The sequence below is a fragment of the Haemorhous mexicanus genome, chromosome 5 (assembly GCF_027477595.1).
Source record: "Haemorhous mexicanus isolate bHaeMex1 chromosome 5, bHaeMex1.pri, whole genome shotgun sequence".
NCBI lineage: Eukaryota > Metazoa > Chordata > Aves > Passeriformes > Fringillidae > Haemorhous > Haemorhous mexicanus.
Genome location: NC_082345.1, coordinates 31,111,501 through 31,133,711, shown reverse-complemented (window position 1 = coordinate 31,133,711; position 22,211 = coordinate 31,111,501). Strand labels below are relative to the sequence as shown.

Genomic DNA, 22,211 nt, shown 5'->3' with positions numbered 1-22,211 from the left:
TTTTTTTTTTTTTCCTAGCAGCAGGTAGACATTTAAGAAATTACAAGATTTGTATGTTACTAGGCCTATCAAAAAATTCTGCATCCTTTTACTGTAAGAGCTCCACATCGTAACAGTAACACATGCAGATTGAGCATCTTAACATCCCTGTCATAAGCTATACCATATTTACACACTGCAGTGTTAGGCAGAATTGAAGCCAGAGCCATTCAGGGGAAATATACAGCCATGATCTGTTTCTCAATTTAAATTATATTTGCAATTATAAATTAGGCATTTCACTACATGCTAGTGGCATTTTACATATTAAAAAAAGATCAATTAATGCACTACATTCTTAGCAAAGCGTAAAATAAATGACTCCCCATATTCAAACTATAATTTGCTTCAGACAACATGGGCTTTAATTTGCAAACTCTTCAGTACGGATGTAGGCAGAACCCACCTCATGATTTGTGTAGAGCTCCATCCTGGGTAAACACACAGCTACACAGCACAGTATGCAAATAAAAGGTATGAACCTCATTGCATTATCCTTCCTAAAGATTTTTGTAAGTCAGACTCATTATTGTCAAAGCAGTATTTAAATTATGCCAGGGAAAAAAAAAAAAAAAAAGCTTTCATCTTTCCAATTTAAGTGGGCCTTTTAACGCCAAGTTAACATTATAATGGTTTATCTATGTTGGAGAATTAAATTCAGTTTGTTCTTTCAAGCACAAACAAATTTAAAGGAAAATTTTCACCATGTATTCAAACATGTGATTTTATGTTTTCATATCTGTTACTTCTACATTAATTATTCAAAACAAGCCTCTCTCATGTCACTTACAGAAGTGCAGATGTAAATAACAAGATCTGTGTGTGAATATACAGAATTCTTATAACAAAGCAATACAGCAATCTCTTTAACATCTTAAGCACATAAAATTCCAGATCACCTACTTCCTTTTTTTCCCCAATTCTAATATGAAAAACAAATCTGAATTTGGTACTAAGTCTAATTGCATAAATGTTTTCTTCTCAGTATTTAACCTTTGGTGATATAGTTTATAGTTCAATTAATACAATAAAAAAGCGGGGGGGAGTGAAGTAATGGAAAAACGTCAAACCAGGCTTGCTCTTGTACCTATTCCGTGATACCTACAAGAATGTTGCTATTGATCTTCTGTTAAATTACAAAAGAACAGACATTATTCACCGAAAGTAAAAAAAAAAAAGGAAATGGATGCTTTTTAAATTAATGAGTTTGGATTATAAATCAGCCCAATTTTGCTCTAACACCCATAACGCTATTAACAGCCACTAGCAAAGTGCCAAAGACAGCAATGACTTTAAAACAACTAGAGCCAGCTACCAAAATTGTTGCAGGAGAGACAAAGGGGATCAAGGTCAACAATTCTTCTAGCGCAACAGCTAATCCACTCATATGAACACGGTATTGGCAGGAGTGGGCGTAATAACTTTGCAAGAAATATAAAATATACATGATCCCACCTGATTTTCCCCGTCCTTTCGAGAGAACCATTTTGCTCTCACTGGTCTCAAGCCATTACATATCTGAGCGAGGAAGGGGAAGGAGGAGTTCACAGAAGTTCAGGGTCAGACAATGTTCACGTATCCTGTCACCTTCTAACTCAACGCTGAAAGCAGAAGAACTCTTATGCCACGCACTAAAACCTACATATTTTGGGTGTGCGTGTGGGGGGAGACCTGCAATAGGAACGATGTGTCATACGTGCGGAGGCTGCGAGCAGAAGAGCTGTCAGGAGAACGCTGCCTCGCTTGAAGAGGAGGAGGCGGAGGGGAAAGGACGGTGACGAACGCAGGATCACCAAAAAATCCGGCAGTGCCCAGGGGCTGCCATCCCCGGCTCACCCCTCCGGCCCGGCTTGCCTGGGCTCCCCTCGCAGAGGGCTCAGCCTCTCGGAGCTGCCCCCTGGCCCCCGCGGAGCCGCTCCCAGCCGCCACCGGGCAGCGGAAATCCCCCGCAGCCCGGCCCGACCCTGCCCGGGGGCGCCGAGCGGCGCTCCCCGCGCCCGGGGCTCTCCGGGCAGCCCCCGGCCCTCTCGCGGGGCGCTCTCCCACGACCACCATCACTTCCCCCCTGCTCTGGGGCCGCGCTGTCACCTCACCCCCCGCGACGTCCCACGCACCGCAGGCCGAGAGCCAACACCCCGCCGCCAGCCGGACCCGCACCCCTGGGCCGGGAGACAATGAGCAGCCACAACTCACCAGCAGCGCCGGAGCTTCGCGGGTCCGGGGGCGGTTCCTTTGCCCCTTCTCCTTCCCCTTCTCCTCCGCCTAGGAGCGGTATCCGGCCGCCGGGAGCCGAACCCCCCCTCCCCTCGCTGCCCCAAAGCCTTCGCCGGACCGCCGGCCGCGCTCCCTCCCCGAGAAAAGTCACTTTATTCCCCGCTCCAACATGGCTGCTCCCCCCGCCGCCGCCGCCGCAGCAGCAGCTTTCTCCTCGCCGCGGCTCCCCGCCGCCGCCACCGGAGAGCGGCCGCAGGCCGTGCTCGGGAGCCGCCCGGCCGGCCGCTGGCGGTGCCGAGAGCGTCAGCCGAGCCGGGCCGCGGGGGTGTGCGAGGAAGGGGCGAGCCGAGGCGAGCCGGGCTGGGCTGCGCGTCCCTGCTGCGGGCTGACGCCTCCGCCCGCTCGCACTAAGCCAGCCCCGCCGGCTCCGGGCGCAGGAGGGGCCGCGGGGACGCCCGTGCGCCGGCGACACCTGGCGGCCGAGGCGGCCCCGGCTGAGCCGGCGGCTGCGCGGGGAGCGGAGGGGGGGTCAGGGCGGAGCGCGGGGAATGCCCCGAGCGGCGGCGCGGGGAGCGGGGGCTGCCGCAGCGCTTTTCTGGGCCGCCCTCCCCGCTGCGGGGGAGCCCGGCCGCGCCGAGCCGAGTGGGGCGCTGCTGCTGTTCGGCGATCATCCAGCGGCCCTGCGCGGCCGCCTCCTCCCACGGGAGGAAGTGGGTCTCGTCGGCAGAGGCTCCCGGGAAGCCGCCCCGGGGCTCAGCGTGCTGCTGGCCGTCCGATGGGTCTCCCCGAGCCGTTTCGTGTAGGGCAGGGTAGAAAAGGGGCGTTTGGTCGCTTCATTTTTACCCGTTCCTTGGCAGCGTTTCCGCTTGGGTTTGCAGAGCGATTTAGCTCATCTCTGAGGTATCGCCCTGCTCCCCCTTCCTACGGCTGGCACGTTAGTAACCGAAGTTAAGGGAAGCCGGCTGTCTCTTCAATTTCTAACTCGTGTTTTCCGCATTTATTCTTGCGGTGTTTTCTTTCCTTTGTTTCCTGCATTCAGCGGTGCCCGTACCATCCCCCTTGTCCTCCTTGTGATCGCTCTGACAGCGCCAACCACGCTGCCTTCCCGTGCCTAGCATCTTTTTCCCCTCAAAGTGATCCAGTCTGTGTTTCCACTTCTCAGCCGTTTCCAACCCGAAATTTCTTAGGCTTTGTGTGTCACTGAACGAGACCTAGAAGGTGAAAGCCAGCTGTTCTGTACTCTGTTTTTTCACATTTCCATCACACAAAGAACAAGATCTGTCAGGAAGGCCAAATCTGAGCTGATCTTAGCGACATGGTTTTGAACTTAAATACCAGGCCATAGGTACACTTGGGCCAGAATTTGGAAAATTGTTTGCTTTTTTCCCCTTTGGACATCTGCTGATCCTTGCTGCCTACCTGCTCTCTTGCTTTTTTCAGTACAAATTTGGTGTCACAGGGCCTTTTCCCATCTTCGTGCAGACCAGGGTTATGGGTGTTAGCTTCCCTACACTCCTGTGGATGCTGAGTGAGGCCAAAATTGCTTCCTTCTGCAGGCAGGTCTGCACTATGCTTTGTCTGGGTGGAGACTAGAGTACATTTTCACTTGCAGCAGCAAGCCCCTATCTTGAGGAACTCTGTGTGCAGCTTATTCAAGCCAGGCCTTCTCCACAGTAGGGCCAAGGGGGAGCTGCCTTCACAGGAGCAGTGCCAGCTGAAAATTCCCCTGCTTCCAGCTCTGTCGACCCTTCCAACAGCACAAGCAAACCAGAACACAGACAAGTATGTTTCCCAGTAAACAGAAGTCAATTGCTCTTGCCTAAAAAAGGAGTGCAAGCATGAAACCACTTCTGAAATGCACAAAAATTCACTTGCTCATGCTGATGTAAATTTCTAGTGAAATCGGTTTACGATAAAAAGAAGTAAATATGACTCAGAAACAAACGTTCTGTTTATACAGACTAAACATGATTACCACGGTATTTTTGCATGTTTTCAAGATGTAGGATAGCTACCTTACATTTGCAAAACTTGTGGGATTTTTAATAACACAGAGAAAGCAGACACTCCAGCTTTGAACTTTCTGGTAATGCAAAGAAACCCCTTACAGCTCCTCTTTAAAGCTCAGGACCTACCAGTTCCTGCTAGACCTACCAGTTCTCCTGATCTTTGAATGCTAACTAGATGATGTATGTTTTGTTTTATCTTATTCAATTTGAAGTCTATTTTGGGTACGTAGTAACATTAGAAATGATAGTGTGCAAGTTTATTATGTGCATGATTTGTAAAACAAGCTTCTGAGACAGCATAGTAATGAGTGCAGCATGTCCATTTATTGCAGCACATCCAAGTAAGTGCTGTTCCACCTATGAAGTACAGAGAGAATGTGGGTTGGAAGTTTATGAAGCCATCTATATATTAAAAATATCAGTGAAATATGTTCATTTTACTTGATTCATAAGTATGCTGTTGATACTTCTGTTTTTACAGGGAAAGTAATTATGGCAAATAAAGGAAGAAACTTACAAAATGAGCAGTTAGGATGAGTCACCCAAGAAATAAGGGGTCAACACTGACTGCAGTGTAATTAGAGTATTTTAGGGTTTTCCACTTGTAATGGGGACAATTATGAATTTTTAAGAGGGAAGAGTTTGTAATGGTAGAACACTTGATATCCTTTTGGCCTTTGTATCTGCCACTACCTCATAACCTCAGATGAAGATTTTCACATCTGGGCAAAAGACAGTGCAGAAGGAAGACAGAGTGACAGACTTAAGTTTGAAATGTGGGCACTGGTTTTGATTGATTTATCCCATGGGTCTAGTTTTATAACTATAGCTATTGATTTGTTTTATTATTTAGTGGATTATGTAGCAATCAATCATATTTCCATCTAGCTAACCATGATGATTAATATTTTAAACTAGTTTTAAGATGGATTGGCTGGTGAGTGCAATAGGTCTTCTCTCTAATCCAGCTAGAATGGAATACACCCAGGTTACATGGAATGAATTACTGCCACTGGACAATCTGATGAAATCTACATCAGCCATTAGAATCTAAATCCAGCAGGAGGAATACAGTGCTGTCAGGGAACTGAGATTTCCTGCATTGAAAATAAACATTTTGGCTTTACCTCTACATTTCTTCAACAAAAGTATGTGGTTATTCTGTGACAGTAACAGTATGGGAGTTAGATCAGTGGAGTTCACATAGCAGTAGATGGAAACCCTACAGAAACCTGCATTTTTAACACAATGTGTGTGAAAGCAGTTACTTCCCTGCCAAGAGGCAAGCTCAAGATTCTGTGTCACTGCATCAGGAGTCAGCGACCTCGCAATCAGCCAGCAGTGTGGGAAAGCATTGTGCTAAACTGCAAGGGATGTGTTCGTTTGCAGGGGAAAGACTAAAAGCCTTGGCAGGTTATTAAAAGAGGAAATGATTTCCAAATACAATATTCTGTTTTGAAATGCAATTGTTTTTTTCTATTGGATGCCAAAAATTTCTGAAGAATGCAATATCCTCTAACTAATTGTATCTGTGCTCTGAGAAAAGAAACAGGGCTATTGTTCTCCTCACAGCACGAGCTGTTTATGTGTTAGTCTGTGTAGCACTCCTTTCTGTAATGATTGTCTTCCACCTACACAAAACTCCAATCCATTTTAAATAATCAAATTAAGATAGTTTCTTGCTTTCTTACATCAAGCTAATATTCATATAAAGCGTTTTTCAGGTTGCTTGGATTTAGTACAAGGCCTCTAGGCTAAATACAGTACAATTATATTACCTCACTGGACGACCAAACCCCTTCCTTCTGATGAATGGAAGGAGGAAGTAGTAAGATGAAGGAGGTACCCCTTGAAAGAAGCAAAAAGGGGTATACTTCTGCTAAGAAGAGCTGTAGCCATTTCTACCATGATTTCTGTAACTGATAGCTGGTCATTGTTTTAGTTGCACTTTGCTTTAGCTGTCTTCACATAAGCACATTGTGGAAAGTTACTATTTGTTCTTGCAAACCTTGTTTTTGGTAAGCAGGAAAGAGTTATCAAAGTGAAAATAGTGGGGTGTTCGTTATTTGCACTTGAGATTTTCATTTGCATAGCTATACAAGTGTTTGGAGACTGATTACCTGCTGCAAAATTACTAGAAGACTAAGCACATTACCTGTGCTTAGTTCCCATCTCCATATTATCATTTTGTGCATGTAAATGTTTGTAATACAGGACATTTTGTCACTGTTTTCTTCCTTTATATTGCTAAACCTTTTAGTTCCTGTATGTAACATCATAATATCCTGTCACAATGCTACTTAAATATTGTTTCTCACAAAATTATTATATATACTTAAATATTATTTCCTCACACCTTGCATCTCTAAATTTTGAAGAATATTTGTCAGTCATGTAGATAATGATTTCAGTATCTTTACAATATCAAAATTGATACTTTTATTTATATCTGGCATTTGTGGTGTTTGTACATACAAAGTATCTACCAGTTGTGTATATTTTTTTGACCTGGAGCACTGTTTAAGTGGAAAATCTAGTTTCATTGCTTGTTTTTTTGTTGACAACTGTTTTCTTCTTCCAGATAGAGATTCCTCCAGCTAATGTAAATGAAGTCTTTCCATTGACTTCAGCTAGAGTTAGCTTAGTCCTTGTAGAAGGAAGTTAATAGCATGGAGACAGACTCTTTTTGTACAGTTCTGCCAGGGTTTGCAAACAAACACTAGACACTCCTTTATTTCTCTACTATTGCTCTGAAAGACAGGACATCCTGCTTTTCAAAACAAAAGATATTAAGCCTACTTCAACTAGGTTAATTACCATACTCAGATAGAAAATTTTCTGTAATTGTCTAAAAATTAGGTTTGTGCCTTGGACAATACATCACTGCAAAACTCTAGCCTAGTGAAAGAAAGATTTTTTAATTTTTTTAATATTTTGTTTACATTTTTTTGTTTGAGACTAAAGGTGGTGAAAAGAATTTGAGCAAAACAATGAAGATCTGCAGGTAATGAAAATTGGTCACTTGAATGTGCACACCTCTGCTGCTTGTCCCTTTCAGGTACCATTCAGGGGTACAATTCTCCCTTTATGAAACAAATCTGAAATGGCAGGGGAAGAGGCTCCTATTTTTCTCAGTTTCTTTCATGCAGGTTCAGTGTCTCAGACAGAATAGCTTCTTCTTGGCAAGTAAATTGCTTCATAAAAATTTGCAGTCATTATTCACTGAATTGATTAGAAATGCCATCAGTGAGTCTCAGAACCTTTGTATCATTGCCAATTTGAACTACTTAGTGGATTTGAAATTAAAGCACAAAATACACAGAGACTCCTGCATCATTGCCAATTTGAACTACTTAGTGGATTTGAAATTAAAGCACAAAATACACAGAGACTCCTGCAGTTATAAGACTATAAGTGTCAAACATCTTGGTCTTTCCTTACTGTGATGGTTACTCTCTCCAGAGTGTTTCGGGACTTAAATGAAATTGCTTTCAGTCATGAGAGCTGGTTACTTTCCTGGAATGCTGTTACATAAAACTTAAGTTTGTTCTAGCAAAGATGGTAGCTGTTCCAGTGAAGATGAAACCAGATCATTCTCACATTTCCCTTTTTAATTCTGGACAGGAAGTTGTAGAGAGACATGGGAATAAAAAAAGTGGGAGCAGAACTAAAATCCAGTGTAGAGAATATGAGGAGTATCAGAAAAGGTACATGAAAATGGACCAGTGTGCATAGTGAATGCTGGAAATAAAATGAGACACAGGAAATCTGGGGATAGAATGAAATGAGCTGAGGGAAACATAGACTACCTCAGTGAGAACTGAGTACTGCACACATTGTTTTCTGTATGCTAAAGGTCTGTATGCTAAAGGTATATAATATATTGTTCATGTGCAGAGGCTTTCTTAGATACTCTAGAGATCCCTGTGCATACTCAGATCAACTACATTTTGGAGTTTTTTGTGCACTGGCAGCTGGTTGGTTGACTGCTTTGAAATTTATAATGGCAGCTTTTGAGATGTCAGTAGGAGATGGCCTTTGCAAAACAAGCACTACAGATAGAGAAGGGAGACAGGAGGAGAGCTGGGATGGATGAAAGAGAATGCAAGAGAGAAGATGTGGAAAACAAATTCAGGAAATTAGGAAGTAAGTAGATGTAGGGCTTTATCTGTGAGTCTAGGCCAAAGGCTTTTACCATTTTGTAATCTTAACAACACTAACTATGCAGAGGAGATAGATAGAATTAAGTTGTTATTTTTTATCTGCCCCAGCTAGTTGCCCTACCCTTCTGCAGAAAGTTGTTACACCCTGAGGGAGAGGAGACAGAACCCTACCTATTTCCCTGTATATGTGTGGCAAGTAGCTTTAACCACCAGTGAGGACATAGAGGCAGGTGACTCAGATGCCTGTAGTTTCTTGTGACACACCTCCTAGGGAGGGTACCCTCTAGCACATGGGAGGGACAAAGTGCTGAGGTCTGTAATATTCTTTTAAATTGCAACAGCTAGATCAGTCAGGCTTTTCTTAACTAATTTTTGCTGTCCTATGAATCCTGATTTAGGCAGCCATGTGTATATTTATATGTTGGTACTAGATTTGGAAGACTCCATCCAAGTGAGAGAGAAAAAAGGGTGGCATAAAACCAGAAGAATATAGTTGGCAGCTCCTATCTGCTCATTGAAAGAAATGCTTCCTCTTAGGTAGCAGTGAGAAATTTTACATAGCTACATGTGCATTTAAGGTTGAATAAGACAATTGATTAAACTGACATGTAACCTATCGTATTTTTCTGACACTGAAAATACCAAAGTGAATTTTCAAATGAGATTAACAATTTCTAAAGATATAAGGATAAAAAAAAGGAGAGGTCCCTCATAAATTCCAATTGATTTAAGTGTGGAATTCCTCACTAATTTCTTTTTGTGTAGCTGCTTGCTTTACCAAATTGCTGATTGATCAACTAAACTATTCTCTAAGTCAAGCACAGCATTTTTCAAGTTCTGTTTCAGCACAGTATAAAATAATTAGAGCTATAAACAAAAAAAAAAAAAAAAAAAAAGAGCAGGAATGCCACAGTCCCCCACTTATCTATTAGTTGTCATCTGTAGAGTCTAGCTGTTACCCAGAAGCATGTTAAAATTAAATTGTGAGCTTTATTTAACATACTTATTTGTTCTTTCCTTCTTTATTTTACCATTCTTCATTTCAAAGCTCTTTTCTTCACTTCACAACATGGCATATTCCTGGCCATGCAGATACTTATACTCCACAGTAAATTGCTGCACAATTATACTTACCTTTTCAAAACAAACAAAAATTCAGTTGGAGATTTTATAGCTCAAACAACATTCATGGCTTTAGAATTAGTTAAGTATTTTGCAGGACAGATAGTAATTTATATCAATTAATAGACCATACAGAATTTAGGATGTCTACTAAAAATTAAAAAAAAAAAAAAAGTAACTATGTACTCAAAATTCTATATTGGTGTGATTTAATCTCATTAGCTTCATTCAATATTTTTTTTTGAAAAATTAATTTACCTTTTAAAACAGTTTATTTTGCCCACCAATAAGCTCTCCATAGAAACAGTTGTATCTTAGTAACATACCAAGAATAGAGTTCAGGGAAAACACTGCATCTGTATATACTGCCCTTAAAGAACCATTTCTAGTTGTTATAAGGGAAGGTGAGAGTTTCCTTTCTGCAACTGTAGCAAGCACAGCCCTGCAATACAACATCTCAGTGCTTCCTAGGTTGACCTCCTTACAAATGAGATACAGGTCATTTCTGCCTCTTACTCCTTGCCCTTCATAGGAGCATGTCAGCAAAGATGTCAGATGGCTGTCCCTTACAGCTGGGGTTTAGTTTTTTGGGTTTGTTTTAATTGGATGCTAGTTGGTGAAGTGCATGAACACTTTTTGGTTTTGGTCCTTCTCAGCTAAATTCAAAACTGTTTTTACTACTACCCCTGTTTGTTTGGCTTTTTTTTTTTTTTTTTTTTTTTGTTTTTGTCCCAGGTCCTTCTACATAGAAAAAAGCTTTTGCTAATATCACCTTGGGTGGATCTGTAGCTGCTCTGTAGGGCACTACTTTTCTACATTCCTGATGACTCTAGCTGTACCAGCTCTCTTCTCATTGTATTGTCTCTCTCCTTTCTGCTCTTCCATGCTTGCTGTAGGGTGCCTGTTTGTCCTCTGGCACCTTTGTTCTCTCTGTCCCTCACAAAGCTGAAGTGATCCAAGGGAAGGGTTACAGTGACATTTGAGCTTCTCTGCAGCAATGTGTTGATATTTACACTGAGCTGATTATTAGCAAGTGGAGCACATGACTACATTGTAAAATCTGCTTAGTTTAACCAGTGCTTCAGGGGAAAAGAAGCAGGAAGTAGAGTGATGCAGGGGCTGTGTGTCACTCCTTACATGGTTGGTGGGGGCTGTGCCATTAATTTTTCTGGGTTGTAAGGGATGAAGCGTGCTTTTCAGCTGATTCTTACACTGTTTTATAGTTGTTATTTGCTGCATATTCCCTGCCTTGACTGTTACTCTTCTCTGCTTCAAAATAAACCAGGCCATTTAACACTAGGGTAGAGTGGAGGGTGTCCTAACCCCAGCCCTCCACAAGAAGCTTTCAAGATGTCAAGCAACAGAACATCTCATCCCAGGTTTTGATTAAGGAAAAGAGTAGTTATCCGCTTTGGTCTCAGGCACAGACTAACTGAGGGAAAGGCAGAGGCAAGATACCTCTTGTCTCAGCACACAGTTATTAAAAGAATATGTCTGGAGGCAAAAAAGAGGCCCAGGAACCCAGAGAAACTAGACAGATTTAACAAGAATTTCTCTTACCCTCTGTGTGGGGAGGCAGAGGGAAAGCATCTTGCTGAAACATGGTTTTAGAGATTTTGTATTTGTGTAGTTAATCTAAATTTGCAGCAGTAGCAAGCGAGCTATTTCAGAATACGAAATGGGGACACTGGGAGGGGTCTTTTTTTTTTTTTGTTGCAGGGAAATGTTAGGGTACTGTGAACTGCCAGTTATTTTTTAGGAGGCTGAAGTGTAAAAAACAAGCAGCAGAGTTTTGGAAGTCATGGGGGCTTTGACACCTCTCTCTACCAACCTGTGTATGCCCACCTAACCCTAGAGATACTCTTTTCTCACTTCTCTTTGGCTATGATATCTCCATGCTCATGTCTCAGGCAGCTGTTGGTCCTCATTCTACAGCTTGCATCATTTCTGCAGCCACAGGTCACTTCCTGTACCTTCCATGTGGATAGAAATGGGGCAGGCCAGGGACCTTTTCCAACATGGGAATGGATGTGGGAAAAAGAATAATACAGAGCGCTGACAGAAGAGCAAGAAGGCCTGCAGTGATATTGAAAGATGCTCTATGTGGAGGGAAGAGATTAAGCCTAAAGCAGCTGATCTCTGCTTGGCCCTAGCAGAACCTGCAGATTGCTCCCTCTTCAGCTGTCCAAGAAGGCTGTGTCCACATTAGCAATTAGTTCCAAAGCAACAGTGTGGTTTGGAGGAAAATCTTGTCTCCAATTACCATGGAGTGTTTCAGTTCTCAAAGTGGTTTTGGTGCATACAAACCAAATTCCTTCAGGAGGAAATGAAAACAGAAGCTCTGCTTCCAATCTGCTCCACATGCACCCTAGTGCTAATGGGGACAAGAGGTTCTAAAATAGTGTGTGAGCTGCATCATCACAAGGTCCTCTAGCACATACCTAACAGTTCTTCTCAGAAAGCTTTGAAACACATGTATAGCAGAGGTGTTTGGCTCCAGTGACTAGGCTAAATATAATCTAGAATAAACCCCCAAAACATATATCATGGAAAAATGAGGTGCCTTAGTATCAACTATTTCATTCTACCAATCCTGTCCTTATGTGCTGAATTACTTTCTTCTGAAAATACTGTTTACTTTTTCCTGTACCTTGAGCTGGCTTTGGGAAATGCCAAATGTAACCTAAAAATGTACCTAGAATGTTTCTTGTATCTAGCAATGGGGATGCCCACACAATTTAATTACATATGTTAGCCCTTTAATCACTAAAGACAGCTCTCTAATCACTATTAAAGAGCTAATGTTGCTCATCTTAACTTGAATGAAAGACATAAAGCAAAACCAGCCAGCAATCACAATAGTAGGTATGCTGGTAATGTAGCCAAGGATACAGGGAGAGCTATGGAACTGTATTCTGGGGTTGGTAAAGGCTGAAAACTGCACTCAGTAAGATGCCTACTCACCAAAACCAAAAAAGGCAGACATAGCTGGGTGAATAATGGTGACAATGTCATTCTCTGCTGAGAGGAAACTACTATGTGCCTGCTATGAGGGTAGAAGAAACCAGTGTTTAAGCCAGAATGATGAAAGATGTAACAGTGTACATTTACCAATATAATTACAAAATTATATAAATTCTTAAGTGTTGTATTGTCTTTTTTTCCCCCCACTTTTCCTATGATTTCCATTTATTTATGAGCTTCTTTATTTGCATAGCTCAGTGGCAGCACTGATGTAAACGTCTGCAAGTACCCGGTGCTCTGTGCTGCTATTGTCACTTACAGTCAAGATTTAGTTACAGCTGCTCCCAGGAGCCATAATGTGCCCTCATCCCTCACATATCCTACTGTGAACTGAAAACATGTTCTAACAAAATGTTATGAAATTACATGCAAGATTATGGAGATATTTTTTCATATGGAAAATTTTAGTGTTCTTTAAGAAGCTGTAATTTGTACAGTTTAATTTTTTTTTTCTTGCCATGTCAGATAAACCTAGACATTCTGCTCTCAGATGATAGCACGTTTGGAGATATGAGAGAAACAGGGAGCTGCTGGAACATATTGCAGAAGCCTAAAGCACTTAGCAACAGAGAAAGTGTGGGCTGCAGCGACAGAAGCCGGAATGTGGAAACAAGTGACATCGAGGCGGCTGTTTGGGAAAGAAGAGCTTTTACTTTGTTTATAATTTCAGTAATTCTAAAGAACTTGGCAGTGTGGGAGGTCACTGCAGTCTCTGACTCTGCACATATCCTTTTCTCTGTGCCTGTTTTTCAAATACCTATGATAATTATTACCAAGAGTGCTGGATGTTCTAATTTCCTTTTGTATTTCCTGTTTCTCAAAAACTAGAGAAGTAAAATTAAGGTATTTGTTTTGCATCAGTTTATTCTGTTAAAACATACTCATGTGGCAGGCACTGTAAATAGTTTTTAAAATGATAGTGATAATGTTTTTTAAAGTGATACAATCATTTACCATGGTGCTTTTTAGTGCTTTGCACTAGAACATCTTGATAGTGTGCACTAATGATAGTGTGGATGTCAAATAACTACTACAGAAAAGATGCCTGAGGTGCTGAGCAGGGTAAATTGAGCTGAGATAAAATAAAAATGTTTCTGACATCACAGTGACTTTTACAAGGGCATTCAGAAATCAGCGCATTTCTAAGTCCTGCAGGTCCTACTGAGGTAGAAATTATCTGGAGAACTTTACTCATCACTTACAGGGGACTGTTTTACCTAATGCATATGCACCTGTAAATGCCAAAATCTCCTTTCCTCTGAAAAGTTATTGTGCTTATTAAATGCTGCACAGCTCTAGGGTTAAAAAAAAAAAAGTCCTCACTTAAGGAACTTGGAAACCTTACCATAATTGTCACATTTTGTATTAATGAAGGTTGAACTAGCCATTATCTTGTATTTTCTTTTTCTTCTCTATAAATATCTCTTGTGGTTTGCATTATTCAGTAATCTAATTGTGTCTACTTTTGAGGTATTACCACTTGAAAATAACAGTCAGAGTAAATGACAGAGATGTACCAAATTATTATAATAGAGGTGCTACAAGAATTCATAGAACAGAAAAAAACACAAGGAGTAAATTTATATAATAATGATGCCTGAGGAACTATTAGTATTGAAGTCTAACAAATTTATCTACTTACTGAATACTACAGTGTTGAATAGCTTCAGGCTACTGCTGATATTCTTTAACTCCACAGGTGACTTGTCATTGGGTAACTGGTCTTTTAAAGGGAATTAGATTCAGCCTAACTACTGATATCAACTGTTTACTTCCAAAATGCTATAGTAATTTCAGTTACTATAATGCAGTAATCACCTCACATTAGATGGCAAATTAAAAAAAATAGAAAAATAAAATAAAATAATAAAAAAATTAACATAAAATGCAGTCACCAGGCCAAAGCTGGGTAACAAATGTGTTACTGAGAAAGTTAATAAAGTACAGAGACATCCCTGGGCTGTTAGAGAAATGTAGTGTAGGTGTTATCAAATCATCCAGACTCCAAAAGGGTGAACCTGAAAAGTCATCCTATGACACAAACAGCAACATCTTCAAGCCTTCCAAAACACACTGGGACCTCTTACAGCTCTCTTATGGAGAGAGGATAATTTTGATCTGAACCTCCCAAGGTCCCTTTGCTTCGGAACAGCCCTGAAAATATGTTCTACCACTTGTAGCCTCAGGGCAAAACACTTTTCCTTGAGGAAGGTTCCCACAGCTCCCTGTCTGCAAACTTCTCAGGGTCTAAGCGCCAGACTGTCTCTCTCCTTTTGAATGTCTCGCTTCCATATTAATAGCTACAGAGTCCCAGGGAGGAAGTATCACCTGTCGAAGGAGTTTAAAGACCTGAAATTCCAGCACCATTGCTAAAATATATGCCTTGACCTACTCCCACTTACTGTTTTTCCTTTCTTCTTGCTTTCTTCTTCTATTGCTCTCAGCTGCTGCCTTTCTCTTATTATAAGCAGGACCATTATCTCTTTATCTCAGATCTCTGTTGTACCCAGTGTACATAATTGCCACCATCAACCCTTAATTCTCTGACTCAGAAAATGTAAGTCAGAGGCTTGAGGGAGCTCCACCTGCACTGCACAGATCTGCCAGGGCCCTTCACCTTCCCATTCAGCACTCCCACTCTCTGCCTTCTACTTCAGTTACTGCTCCAAAGAACAGCTTAGATAATGGAAACTGTAGGAGAAGTAAGGTTAGCCACCACACTTGCCTCTGCTAGAAGTCTTAATTTTTATTTTTAAACACTGAAAAAGCTTTTCCAAAGATAAGGAAAAAAAATCCCCAAACCAATCAACCAGCCCCTTCCCAGCTCCACCTCCCTGCCAAAACACAAAAAAACCCACCTTGAGAATTAAGACTTTTTTCTCTAGAAAAGGAGCCTGGAACTCTGCTTTTAATGTCTGAAGGTAGCCAGAGTCACTATCAGGCATGGAGCTGGAGCTACAGACTAGTCAGTGTTGCTGTTATCAAAGGTAAGCTTATTCAACTTTAAATCTGAGAAATAAAGGCTGGGGACTAAAGTTGCCACAGCCAACTTTATCCTCTTCTTGGCCCAAAATGCCTGACCACAACAAACATATATGAAAGTGAAAGTATCTCTTTTAGGAAGGATTCTGAAGATGGTATTATTTTTAATTTTTTATGTATTTTCATCTTCTGTCCAGACTGTCACTATTCTGAGCAACCTCTGGGGATTTACTTGAGAGACCTACTTCCACCAGTGTTAAAGGCATGATTTTTTTTCCTCTTAAGGGAAGACAGGCCTCCGAAGGACTCTACTCATAAACATCACAGGCACTTGGGATGCTGCAGACCCTTTTCCTTTCCTCTCATGTCCCTTCACTCCTTTGTTCTGTCTTTGCCTTCTTGTCCAGTGCTTCCTGTGAATATCTGTATTCTGTCTGGGCTCCCTCCTCTTCTGCCTTGAAAAGAGAATACCAGTCACATGCTCTTTTTCATCCTGTACAACTATAACAGAAGTTGTACTGTCATCTACTATATACTTCCTTCTCCTTCTATGCCAAATACCACATCTTAAAGCCCTTGAACTTTCCAAGGAAAATCACAGTTTCTGCATCCCATTAACAATAGTCTCTCCCCTCCTGTCACCTCCATGCCTATACATTCCCAGATCCTTCACTCTGTGCACCTGTGGTACTGTGAATACTGGCCATTAAATGTGCACCCACACTACCCGATCAAAAAAGCACAGCGTGATCCCAGATACACTGAGTCTGGAGACAGACTGTTCTGGTACATCCTTCTGCTGTAGTTACATTGTTTTGGTATTTCCACACTGATCAGTGCTATGCCAAGTGGCTAAGCCTGATTAGAGGTGGCTCAGATGCTGCATCTGGTGTCAGGTCAGAACTGGCAAGAGAGTCATGTGACCTCTCACTCAAATGGGAATTTGGCATTATGGCTCCATTCAACTCATTTCCTTCTCTTCTTATGCTTTCCTGAAAACACACCAATTTTCACTGCCCCTGAACGATCAGACTCCTACAAACTCTAGATCATATAAATGCTGAAAAGGGCTAGGTGGGTATTGCTGGGACAGCTGAACAAACAGGAGGAACACTATTACAGTAGGATAGACATTACTCTCAGACATGCATCTTAGTATGCGTTCTGAGGAAATTATTATGGGTTTTCTGGAGGGACCATGCATATCTGCTGCATGCTGAGGGTAGGGTCTCTATTCTCTCAGTCTCTGAAAATGACTGTAGTGAATCAGTGTGAACAGAGCCATCACACTGAGTCCTATAGTCAGCAACTGATCTGCTGCCTTCCAGCCGAGCTGCACAGACACAGTGGTCTCTGGCTGAGGGACAACATTTCCATGTAGATGACCTATGGAGGCTCCTAGGAAAGTACATGATCCATTAAGTTTATAATTTTAAGGAAATAAACCAAAGATATAAGGAAAAGGATATTGTTATTCTAGACCTGGAGAACACTTCTTGTAACAGAGCTTAATGAAGTAGTCCTTTTTTCTTAGCTAAAATCATGAGATGAACAAAATAGGGCATAGGCCCTATTTGTAAACCTTAACCTGGAAACTGATATGATACCATAGCCAATGCACTGGCATGTTTTGTTAGGTATTTGTAATCACTGAATTTTTGTCCTCTATGTTAATGGTACTGAGGAGACACTAAAAATCTTCACCTCTTGAAGACAAACAGAAGATGTAGTTCTGCAACAAGTAAAAAATACTTAACTTGTAGCTTAAAGTTTGTAAGCCTTTCCCTCTCCTCTGTTTGCAAAGTGGAGATAGCAGCGGTGTCTTAGGCTGTCTTCAAGTATAGATATTTTAAAAAACAACTCTCCAGAGATGGCATAATTGGTTTTCATCCTGCTTCAAAAGAAATTTTTTTCCCCATTAGCAAAGTAGTCTATGGCTATAAAAGAAAAACAGTGTAATCAGAGCAGATCTGTACTGTGAAACAACTAGTCAGGGGGACCAGATATTCACATAATGCACATTTTGGGGGTTTTACCTAGTCTGTTCCTGGAGGCTGAATGTCTGGTATCAGATGGAGGATGTCAGATGCACTTGTGGAGTGCACTTGTGGAGTGCACACTTCAGCTGAGGTTCATTCAGAGCGAGTCCGGCCCAGGCGCTCAAGATCATTCTGTAACATAAAACAAGTGCAGAACTGGGGATACTACAAAGGTCTGCTCTTGATCACAACCAAACTACTAATGTAGATGCACCTCCAAATTATCAGGGAATATTTCTATTCATGTTTTAAACCTAGTGATTATGTTTCTGATGAGAAAATTATATCTCAGTTATTTTTTGTGCTAACCCAGATGGATGTATAATGCTTTACTTCAGAGAAGTTCTGTCTGCCTTCTTCAAGGAACCATTCTGTCAACCTTATAATGGAATTATATAGGTACAGCATAACAAAATTTTCTTCTTTAAGGATAATTTATGAAGCAATTCTATTGCTAACAATACAGAAGAAGGAATACAATCTATCCATTTACTTTGAGTCTACAGAGGTAAATACCATGGTTTTGTCTCTAAATGTAATAAATATGCCAGAGTATATGAAGTGGATCCACTGAGTAAAAAGCTGGCTATTTTAATGTATCCATATCTAACAGATGAAGAGCCATATGTCCACCTGAAAGCATTTTAGTAACATTTTCAAAACTTGCTACCGAGGTTTCATCTACATTTGTGAGGCCAAGACCTAACCAGTTTTTGTTATTTCATCAATTAAACATGGTAAAGTGCTAATAGGAATTTCTGTTTTTCCTAAGGTGTCATCATGTAGAGAAAAGACAATTGTTCACTTTTATTAATTTGAAATTCTGAGGGAGAAAAGGGTAAAGATTACAGTTTTATTTTACTTTTCACATGTATGTAATATGCAAAACAATGACTTGTTCTTAATTTTCTAAAATTCTAAAGTATTAAGGTAAAAGTTCACAATTACATAATTACATATATAATTATTAGAAATAATACATATAAAAAGATCAGAATGATTTATATAATTTTAAAAATTAACTAGAAAATATAATTACATAGAATAGTTTTAAAGTATTGAAAAATATTAAAATCCAAATAACTATGTGAAAACAGATTTTTTTTTCTACTTCCTTGAATAAGCAATGCTTAATAAAAAAAATATAACTACTCTTCCACATTGTGTCATTTTCTACTGCTGACCTCCAGTCTGCTAAATCTCCTAGTCCAAGGTCAGGCTATTGTCCAAAACAATTTCTGTCAGCTGCTTGAAAAAAATCTCAATCAGCAGATACTTTGACCTTGGAGTGAAATATTCTTGCAAGCAAGTGAAAAACTAGTAAGAATAGAAAATGGAAGTAATGGTGTCAAAAAGTTTGAAAATTCATACTGTAATGCAGTAAGAAAACGCCTGAACAGAAATGCATTTATCTAAAAATATTGGAGGGCATCACCAGCTTATTTTAGGTGTCCTTTTGTTGCCAATAGTTTATTCCTAGAAGAGGCTATTTTGATCCTGTGAGTACTCCCAGACCAAATGCACAACAGAGAAAGAGTCATGATAAGGATGCATTTGGCTACTCAGGAGTTATATATACAAACAATAGTGTAATTTCCCCAGGATCATTTCTATCTACAGCATTTGCAGCAGCCCAGAATTATAAACAGCAAATGTGCATCAGGAGAATAGGAATAAAAATGCACTGTCATGCTTGGCTCCAGGAGAATTTGGGAAGATCTTCAGAACTAATTTATTTCTTGGAATAGGCTATACTTTCTCTCATTTAATGTTTGGCTTGAGGATATTTATGAAATGAAGAAAATGTATTTTAAACAAAACATGCCACCACTTTTTTTACAAAATCAAATCTAACTACTAGATGCCTACCAAGCAATCAGCTTAAGCTGAATGAGGCTAAAATAGAAATAATTTACACACTCCATCTCTGCTACTTCACATTTCAAGGCAAAAAACTACCTTGGCCATCTCTGCTCAATAAATTGGATGTTGTCTTTAGCTAAGGACTCTCTCTAGCTTTTTTATACATACATATAAGTGTTCCACATTTTTAGAGTGTTTCTAAGATGCAGTTTCCATGCACATCACTAAAAATCTTGTGCATACTTTCACTTTTTCATGATTGGAAGGGATTTACAAGGCCTTTTTTCCAAGATATCTTTACAGTTGCTCTAAACTAGGCTTAGGTGTAGCTTCTTCAGAAGAACCCCTATGGTTTCCTGAGATTTGAGACAAGATCTTTAAGTGAGACATGAACTTTCCTCCATAGTCTGTCTACTGAACTGAAAATAGTACATTCTCAGATGAAATATTTGCAGGTTTCTAGAAGCCTTTGCAAAATAATCTCATCATCAGTTGATGTCTACTTGAATAGAATTTACTTGTAAGCCAGAATGAAGTACATCTTATAAAAATTAAGAGAATAACATGAACAAGCTCTCTCCTTGAAGCAATATTTCCATTTTTGAAAAGCCGCTCACGAACTTTCATATTTCCAACTGTTACCTTTGGCACTTGAGTCCATAACGAAGATCTATCTCAGTCCTCCTTCAAATTCAGGCAGCTATATAAAACCCGTTCTGTATCTCCTTCCCCAAAGACTGCTTAACCCACTCAATGCATAACGATACAACTTGAGTGGGTGAGTCAAATCTCACAGATTGTTCACACAAATATTACACACTCCTACACTTTCTTTGCAGCGGGGAGAAAAATCAGCTGAACAAGATCACTTCTCCCAGATTTCTCCCATTTTCTGCAAGTCAACTGAGATTAATTTATATGCCTAAGAAATTTTTCCTAATGATAAAAGGAAACTTGGAAAACCTTTTTGTCAGCATTCACACTTAGATTTTAAAAGAAAAAACCTACTTTAATATACTGTAATCTTGAAGGCTCTCACGTCATCTTTAGAGTTTGGCACTGAAGCCTTTCATATAATACAATGAAAACACAGAGACAACTGTCACCCCAAGCTTGAACACAGCTCTGTAAGAACCTGGCACTGGCATAGTTCTGTCACTGCAGTTCTTTCTTGTATTGATCACTCTTTTCCCTTCCTGGTACAACACTGATGAACTAGATCAGAAAGGAAGCCAAGAACCGTTTTCAAGTAAAAACTTAGCATTTTCCTTCTCTTGCATTAGAACTTGCATTAGAACTGTCCCAGATCTGCTTTCATTATATATTAAAAGATCATCAATTGCTTGTCATAAGACACACATGTGTCAGCTATTGTTAATCTATGTCCCAGAGTTCAGAGACCTTGCCATTGTCTGACAAATTTTGTATACTGCTCACTGACAGGAAGAGCACTGAAATATTTTACAAATATGTGTCACTGTCTCAGTAAAGAACTTGAACTGCTGCTTTGTTTTAAAAGCTGTATGGTGTCCTAAGTAAGCCATTCCTACCATCTTTTCACATTTCCCTAACTTTGCAATCAGGCATGGAGCTTCCTAGTTCAGGACATGTTTCTTCATGGTACAGCAAAAAAAATACAAATGCTGTCAAAACAGGACAGTGTATCTCTCAGCTCCTTGATAACTTTCCTACAGGAAGGTAGTAAGTAGCCCTTAGATAAGGGTGGGAATTCACAAATTGTGATTGAATGTAAATGCAAATTTAAGTAAGGCATTTGAGTCTAAAGACACTTTCTGTAAGCCACAAGCAGCTTTACCATAAGCAGCCCAGAAGCAAGGAGGTGGGAAGGAAATGCTGACTATAATCTCTCATAACTTTCTATAAAGGTCCAGGATTCCCATGTGTCTCATTAGCTAGAGGAATAGACAAGTGCCACAGGAGCTGAGAGCAAGAAGCTTGCAGGTCTGCTGCACTGCGCTGCTTCCTGTACAGCTAGTTATTTGGCAGGTACATGAATTCCAGCATGTGTTTTGCCTCTGTAAACTCAGCACAAGTTCCTATTTTTCCCCCTGCCATTGGACAATTTCTTCATATCTATAAAGTGCCAGTGCTCCTGGCATTCAGCAGCTTAGTTCTCTTCTTCCAGCTGTTTGATGGCTTTTTATGGAGCTTTATCAGGTAACTTAGAGCCATTAGCCTGATTTCCCTATAGCATGTGAATAGCAAATGCTGTACCGTCATATAAGACATTGTGTTTCCTTGACCTTGTTTTGCTTGACTAACTCACAAAGTGAATTTCTCTGTAAGAATCACTACCCACCTGCTATTGCTTCTTTCTCTAGATTTCCTTCTATTTTTTGAATCCAACAATTCACTCCTGCTCAAAGGGGAACACCCTATCCAAAGTGGATTCCCACTGCCTCTCAGGACCAGGCAGGCATATTGCAAGTACAGTAAATGCAGATCCCACTTCTGACTATGTAGTACATAAGTGTGTTAAGCATTATTTAAAATTCTCATGTCTTCATTAGCCTATCAGCCTGAGATACTAAGTGATGGCACAGAATCATTTCAGCTCAGACTATTTTTCCTGAAAGCATCAAGGAAGAGATGACATAAACGTAGCTCCTCCAAACCTCTGTGGACTGTCAAGTTACCCTGCAGAAGTCTGGTAATACAGCATCCATGACTGCTTCTTTTCTATGAATATCAAAAAGCAAAGTCTATAGGCACCATAATTCAGGTGTATATTTGCT

The 22,211-nt window shown here is 40.5% G+C and overlaps 1 protein-coding gene across 3 annotated transcripts in view; it reads right to left on the bottom strand.

The window, feature by feature from the left end:
- CDK17 (cyclin dependent kinase 17) overlaps positions 1-2,619 on the bottom strand; it is a 91,099-nt gene extending 88,480 nt beyond the window's left edge. The window contains exon 1 of one of the 3 annotated variants that reach the window (XM_059846740.1): positions 2,233-2,619. The gene's annotated coding sequence lies outside the window, so the exon portion shown is untranslated. Of the gene's footprint in view, positions 1-1,494; positions 1,514-2,232 lie in introns of those variants that run through there. The other 2 variants (XM_059846742.1, XM_059846741.1) reach the window with 2 other exon arrangements.
- Positions 2,620-22,211: the final 19,592 nt, after the last annotated feature.